This window comes from Ochotona princeps, chromosome 1, assembly GCF_030435755.1.
Source record: "Ochotona princeps isolate mOchPri1 chromosome 1, mOchPri1.hap1, whole genome shotgun sequence".
NCBI classification, from domain to species: domain Eukaryota; kingdom Metazoa; phylum Chordata; class Mammalia; order Lagomorpha; family Ochotonidae; genus Ochotona; species Ochotona princeps.
This window is the reverse complement of record NC_080832.1, coordinates 45,880,325-45,888,594: the sequence shown is the minus strand read 5'-3', so window position 1 is coordinate 45,888,594 and position 8,270 is coordinate 45,880,325.

Genomic DNA, 8,270 nt, shown 5'->3' with positions numbered 1-8,270 from the left:
TACGTCAACCCAACCAATTATAATCCAACCAATCATCATCCCAAAAGAAACAAATGGTCATCATCCTTAAGTCCATCCGTTAAGCTGAAGACCTATGTCCCAGCTTCTCCAGCAATACAAGTATCCTAAGAGACATGCAACAAATAACCTGGAGACACTTACAAAGAACCTGGCCTCACTTACAAGCTGCAGACATTCAACTTTCCCTGGCTTTTCTGCCCACATTTTACTACTACTTGGCCTCACCCCACCCCCCCCTTGCAACTCCAGATAGTACACAAAGCAGAAACAACATTATTATAACCATTGCCTCATTTAAGCAGTACACAGGGACCATGCTCAGGGGATTACCTGTTTTGGGTCAGCCAAGATCGAGGTGCCAGAGTAACAGAAGCACCTGGCCAGAAAGAGAGTGAGAGCCCCTGTTTCAGACGCATTTTAAAGGGGCTTGTGAGGGGAGTGGTTACACAACAATACAATACTGTCCCCTCTGAGATGATAGGTGAGTCACAGGTGGGCAGGGGCAAAAACCTAAGTGTTGTGGGCTAAGGAGTTGATTAGTGCTTATTGGGATGGCAGGAACAGGAAATGTGCTTGTAGCTAAAACACCTAGACTAATTGGACCTCCAATATCCTGGCTAATTTAGGATGTGGGGGAAGTGATTGAGGATACAATTAACATTCCATTGCTGTTAGGACTCACCTACAGGACAAAGGGTAGAAAACACAGCCAAATTTACCCATGTCAATGTTTGCTGGCTATCACAGGCAGCGCCCTATAACAAAGATTCAGCAATCATATATATATATATGCAAATATTGTTAAATATAATGAAAGAGAAACACCAATAAAATGAAGTTTCTGATTTTAGAAAGCTATTTTTTTTTAATCTGAGAGGCCAATTTACAGAGAGAAGGGGAGACAGGGAAAGAAAGTCTTCCATCTGCTGGTTCAGTCCCCAGATGGCTGCAATGGCCAGAGCTGAATGGATCTGAAGTAAGGAGCTGGGATATTTTCCTGGGTCTCCCACAGGAGTGCAGAGGCCCAAGGACTTGGGCCATCTCGCTTTCTCAGGCCATAAGTTGATAGTTTGCATAGAAGTGGAGCAGCAAAAACAAGATTTGGTACAAATGGGGGATGCCATCAACACAGGGAGGAGGATTAATGTATTCAGCCAAGGAGCCAGCCCCCAAAAGTTGCTGAACTTCACACCGAACTCTCACCAACTGACAGTTCATCCAGACAAAAAATTAATAAAGATGAGGTGAACAACATTATCAATAAATGGACCTAGAGATATTTGTGGGATGTACCACACAACAGCTAGGATATAACCATTCATCTCATCATTCACATGGAATATTTTCTAGGATTGACTGTGGGTTAAGTCACAAATCAAGTCTCAGGCAATTTTCAAATATTGACATCATTCCACATAAATTCTTAGACTCTGAAGGAAAAAAGCTAGAAATCAGTACAAGAACAATTATTCATAAATACTTGGTAATTTAATGAGGTGATACTTAATGATCAATGGATCATTGCAGAAATTAAAAAATAAAAATATCTTTTACAATGAGATATTTAAATTTGAAAGGCCTATCTACATAGAGAAGAGTAAGAGAAAGATAGAGGTTCCACCTGTTCCCTAAATGGCTGCAATGGCTGGTACTGAGCTGAACCAAAATCAGGAATCTAGAATTTCTTTCAGATCTCCAATGATGGTGAAGGGACCATCCTCCACTGCCTTCCTAGGTCATGGTCAGGGACACCCTTCGAATTGGAAGTAAAACAGCCACACAACACAAACCAGAATGCATGTGTGATATGGGGCCTACTAGCTGATGATTAGCCTGTTATATCACAGTGTCAGTGCCAGAAAGTTTCTGCAAATAAGTGAAAAGGAAAACACAGCATAACAAATCTGTCAGATGTAGCCAAAGAACTATGAAGCAGAAAGTTTATAGCATTATATCTTATGTTAAAAAAGAGAACTGTCTCAAACTAGACTCAGTGATGCATCGCAAAGACTTCAGCAGGAAGTGAGCAATAATAACCTAAATCATCAGCAAAATACAAAGTCAACACTAGAAAAAATTAAGAAAATTAAGCAAACCTCTGACAAGACTAAAAGAAAAAAGGAAAAAAGTCAAATAACTAAAACTCGAAATGAAAAGGAGACATTGCCACAGGCACCACTAAACTGCAAAGAACCGCAACAAACTTCTATGAATAAGTGTAAGCAGGCACATTGGAAAACTGTGACACGTCCTGTACAATATTATCTACTAAGATTAGCTCAAGAAGGTATAAACAATCTAACAAGACCCATAAGAGGCAGCAAGGTTGAAGTTGTAAACAAAATTCTTACATCAATGAAAATTCCAGGGTCTGCTGGCTTTACACTGAACTATAAACTGCAGTCAAAGAGGAAGCAACTCCACCACTTCTACATTATTCCAAGATCTTTAACAGGATAGAACTGTATCAAATTCCTTTTTATGAGACAAGCATGACTCTCAATTGAACAAACAGGAAATACAAGAAAATAACAGAGCTAGATCGTTTATGAACACAGATTTTAAAGATTCTCAGCAAAGCACCAGTGAACTGAATCTGAATGCATATCAAAAAGAAGATATATCACAAATAAAATGTTTTCCAGTAATGCAAGGCTGTCTCAGCATTTCCAAACATGTAAACATCATAAATCACATCAATTCAATGATGAACAACAGAAATACATTATCATTTCAATAGATGCAGGGAAAGCATTTGATAAGATTATAAAAAAAAACTTCATGACAAAGATCCTCTGCAAATTAGTAATAGAAGAACCATACTTAAAATTCAGATCTTGGTTCTAGCACCGTGGTCTAGCAGCTAAAGTTCTCGCCTTGAATGAGCCAGGATCCCATATGGGCTCCCATTCCATCCCGGCAGCTCCACTTCCCATCCAGCTCCCTCCTTGTGGCCTGGGAAAGCATTAGAGGATGGCCCAAAGCCTAGGGCCCCTGCACCCGCATGGGTGACCAGGAGGAAGTTTCTGGCTACTGGCTTCGGTTTGGCACAGCACTGGCTGTTGTGGTCACTTGGGGAATGATTCATGGAAGGAAAGGTCATGCTCTCTGTCTCTCCTCCTCTCTGTATATCTGACTTTGCAATAAAAATAAATAAATCTTTACAAAACAACTCTAAAGGCTATATATCACAATCCTACAGTCAACAATACACAAATGGAGAAAAGCTGGAAGCATTTTCTATGAGATCTAGAACAAGACAAGGGTGATTTCTCTAGCCATGCTTATTCTATTATCAGTTTTAGCAATAATAAAAATCAGGGAAAAGAAGTAGGGAGTACCAAACTAGACAAAGGGCTGCTAGGGGCAAGAAATGTTAGGAGCCACAGACTTATGGGCCTTAGACTTGGCCTGCCTTACAACCTGCTGCATTGCACAGCCTGCCTTGGGCAAGCAGGGTCACAGCAAGCAGGATATTAGGCCAGAACATTCTGTCCAAAGCAAGCGGAATAGAACTACCCTTGTTCCTGTTCATATGATTAGTTCTTCCTCTGTTTCAATATGGATGATTAGTTCCTTCCCTGCTTCAACAAAGATATTACTTCCAGGAAACCCGTCCCCTTCCCCTCTCCCCTAGAGAAGAAGGTATATACATGAGGAGTAAAATAAAGAGATGAGGCACTCTTTTCCACCAAGTACGTGTGTCCGTGTGTTTCTTGGGCCAGCAGCCTGGGCTAGCAAACCAGTCCACCCTCAGGGTTTGAGCGTCGTGTGCTGCAGGTCCGGACTAAGAGAGATCACAGGAGACAAGATAAGATGTATTAAAAACTCTTTGTTAACCAAACTTAGTAAAGGTAGTGCCCACTAGAATTCAGCAAATTAATACTTATAGTGACTATCCAGTCTAATTTGAAACCCTGAGAGAAAAAATGTTTGTAATTGTCAAATCCATCAATTAAACTAGATATGTTTAGCTTCCCTTGTAATAGAAATTATCACAACAGGCTTGTAGCAAACAACCTGGACACACTTGCAAAGCTGCCAACATTCATCTTTTTCTGGCTGCTCTGTCCACACCTCTTGGGGAACTCTTGAAAGTACACAATTTAGAGCCCGGGGCAGTGGCCTAGCAGCTAAACTCCTTGCCTTAAACGTGCCCGGATCCCATATGGGCGCTGGTTCTAATCCCATCAACTCTACTTCCCATCCAGATCCCTCCTTGTCGCCTGGGAAAGCAAAGCCATGGGTCCCTGCACCCGCTTGGGAAACCCGGAAGAAACTCCTGGCCCCTGGCTTCAGATTGGCACAGTTCTGACTATTGCAGCCACTTGGGGAGTGAATCATCAGACGGAAGATCTTCCTCTCTGACTCTCCTACTTTCTGTATATCTGACTTTGCAATAAAAATAAATAAATCTTTAAAAAAAATTTTAAAAGGAAGTACACAGATTAGAAAACAAAGCATTTTAGTATTTGCACTTTCGCTTACTCTCTCATGTAGTGAACAGAGGATGAAAAATTCAGACATACATAGACCATGCTCATTACTGTCCATCCTCAGCAACCAAGAGCGCAAGCAGGATCTCAGGAGTCCTAAAGTTGGAGCAGGAGAGCAGCAGGAGGGTAAGACCACGAGGCTGAGACATTACCATCATGGGCTTTTATGGGGTGGTAGAAGCCAGAGGTTAAACAACAATGCAATACCTCTCTCTTCACATTCGAGGTGATGATAAGTATCGTTTGACTCACAGGTGGACAGAAGGGATTATCTGGCAGAGGAGGTCTGGCTTCCAAGCTCTAGTTTCCAAGACCCTGAACTAGCTGCCTCAGACCATAATAAAACAGGCAGTTGAATTATCCATGTGTGGAAATGACATGATACATGGAAAGACCAAAAAGCAGTTAGAATTCATAGCTCAAATCAGTAAATCTTCACATAGAAAAGAAATTTTAAATGGTAGCCTTTTATATATCTAATTATAAAGTCACTGAAAGAGAAACTAACAAAGAAAGAAATACCATTCATTAAAAGCCATAAAAATATCAAATATTTAAGAGTGGATTTAAACAAACAAAGATTCCTACAGCTAATATTGTCAAACACCAATGAAAGAAATCATTAAGAACACAAAAATGGAACAATATTTCTTGCTCATGATTACAAAGAGTCATTATGATTAAAATATCTACACTGCCTAGGACCATTTTTAGATTCAATATAATCCATGTAAAATGTCAGTGATATTCTTTACAGAAGCAGGGAAAAAAAATCCTAAAATTCATATGGAATCACAAAAATCCAGAGTAGCCAAAGTTATTCTGAGCAAGAAAAATGGACCTCTCAATACCTAAGGTCAAAGCATACTTTAGTTATTAAATAGTAATCCATTAGTAGAAAAACTGACATTTATATATATATGAATGAAACATATATATAAAGAGTATAAAAATTATTCCACATAATTAATCATTAATAATTAATAATTAAATGCAGTCAGCTGTTTTTCATAAAAATCCTTCAGAGCATAGTAGTGAAATAAAAATAATGTCTTCAAAAACACTGTGAGAAAAATTGAGCATTGTGAGTACACACACAACCACACAAAATATGAATGAATGAAATTCAATCCATAGCTCTCACTACAAACAAAAATCAAGCCAAAATAGACCAAAGACATTAATTGAATAATTCAGACAAAAAAGTTGATGGAAGAAAACAGAAAATATTTCAACACACCTTTGGTGAAGAGGGCAACGTCATGAATAAATCTCCCAAAGTACAGAAAAAAAAACAAGAAAGAAACAGAAATAAACATTAGGGGCATGTCAATCTCAGAAACTGCTGCTCAACAAGGGAAAATATCAATAGAGTAAAGAGATATCCAAAGAAATGGGAAAAATATGTGCATGCTACCTATGCAACAAACGGATTACTATTCAAAATATAGCAGCATCTTAAAAAAGAATCAACAGTGGCAAAAATAAAACCCACTCATTTAACAAATGGGCAAATGTTCCACAACACTGGGTGCTAGCGCAGTTGGGAATCCGGGTATGGCTTTTTCCCTTAATGTTACCCTTCCACAAGATATAAGAATAAGAAATAGAAAATTGGGAGACAGTGATCAAACCCAGTTTTGCCTAACCCTCGATCCTTCCCACCCTGATCAACTATGTAATTATCATAATTAAAAAAAAAAGAATTTCGCAAAGAACTTTAAAAGACAGTTGCTAAAGATGAAAAATCAGGCCCAGTGTGATAGCCTAGTGGCTAATCTCTTCGCCTTGCATGCTCCAGGATCCCATATGGGTGCCAGTTCTAATTCTGGTAGCTCTGCTTCCCATCCAGCTCCCTGCATGTGTCCTGGGAAAGTAGTCAAGGACAGTCCAAAACTTTGGAATCCCATTAACATCAATATACAGATAGCTGAGACAGAAACTCAGCAAAGAAGGAAAACATCTCACGCAGAGAATAGAATAAATGGTCTTAATAGATGAATCTTATATTCCACAGATATTGAATATACAATTTTTTCAGTTTTATGTGTCCTCTTTTCCATGATCGACCACATAATAGGTCACAAAAAAAGCCTTACTAACTAAAAAAAATAGAAATCTTACCATGCATCTTTTCAGAAGCTAGTTGCAGTCGCTGAGGTATATCTTCAGATACCTATATTCCATATCCAAAGCCTTGAATTCAAGTTCTGACTCTGTTTCAGACTCAAGAGACCAGAAGGGCGTTAAACTCTTGTTCACTCAATCCAACTAATGTGAACCCTGGGAGGCAGTAGGCAATAGCTCAATTGATACATATATATTTTTTCTAGTTGATTTTACTTTTGTTTATTTTATTATTCCAAAGGCTCTAAGTACTCAAGATCTGAGTTAATTTTTTAAAATTTATTTACTTATATTACTAAGTCAGATATACAGAGAAGAGGAGAGCCAGAGAGGAAGATCTCCCGTCCAATGATTCACTCCCCAAGTGACCACAACAGCCAGTGCTGTGCCGATCCAGAGCCAGGAGCCAGGAGTTTCTTCCGGGTTTCCCAAGCGGGTGCAGGGACCCATGGCTTTGGGCTGTCCTTTAATGCTTTCCCAGGCCACAAGGAGGGATCTGGATAGGAAGTGGAGCTGCCCGGATTAGAACCTGCGTCCATTAGGGATCCTGGCTCATTCAAGGAGAGGACTTTAGCTGTTACGTCACAGCACAGGGCCCAGGACCTGATTTTTAAGGAGTCCTAAATACACACAAATTATGGCAATGTCTTGTAAGTACATATACAGGGTTTATACTAGTTTTTTTTTCTTTAACAATTCTGTGACATTGGGCAATGTCTTGTTTTTTTCTTGATGAAATTAGAATTGATGTCTTGCTAGATGAAATGTTGGTGGAAAGTGTTAAATTTCAAGCATTTGTTGTTTTATTGAAAAAAGAAATAGGATATATAATATATTAATCCTTAAGACCTTAAATTATGATTTACGATGAGATAAATATGTTGAAATTCTCTGTTTTCATATTGAAGAATGTATATTAGAAATTAATACTCATAATCAGGACTTAAATCATAGGAAAATGTAAGTTCACATAAAGTAGTATTATGCCAATACAGGGTTAAGGTTAATTTGAATTTAAATAGTTATAAAACAAGGAATCCATGAAATACATATTTACATATATACAGTATCTTTCTGCATTGGCTCCTTGAAAATCAAAATCTGCTTACTCAGAGGGCAGAATCGACAGAAAGGGAGAAGAGCAAAGCCTCAAGACTTCTTTGCTATTCTCAGGACTTGTTTGGATAATGCAAATGAAACATTGTAAATTTATGCTGAAACTTGGGCTTTCTAGGTTAGCATACTTTGGTCCCACTGTCACTAGCAGGAACAGGATTTCCAAGTCCTAGTATCATCTCTCTCTCTCTCTCTCTCTCCCTCCCCCACCTCTCTCTCCACACACACACACACACACACCCCACAGATACATCCTCCTTCCTCTAAAATTCTCCTGCACGAAACCTTTAGGCCTCCCACTTCCTGCTCAAGGCTCAGCACCAATAACTCTCAGATTTCCAACCTGTCTGGAGGAGTTCAGAAATGATTGGCCGAGCTAGCGAGAGGGGAAGAGGCATCAGCAAACCATAACTGTAGGATTTGCATAGTCGGCTCCTCCCTAGCTATCACCATAGCAACTCCTGTGTATTGGTTTTCACCAAAGGGCCCTGCCCGGGGTTGCTATGGAGA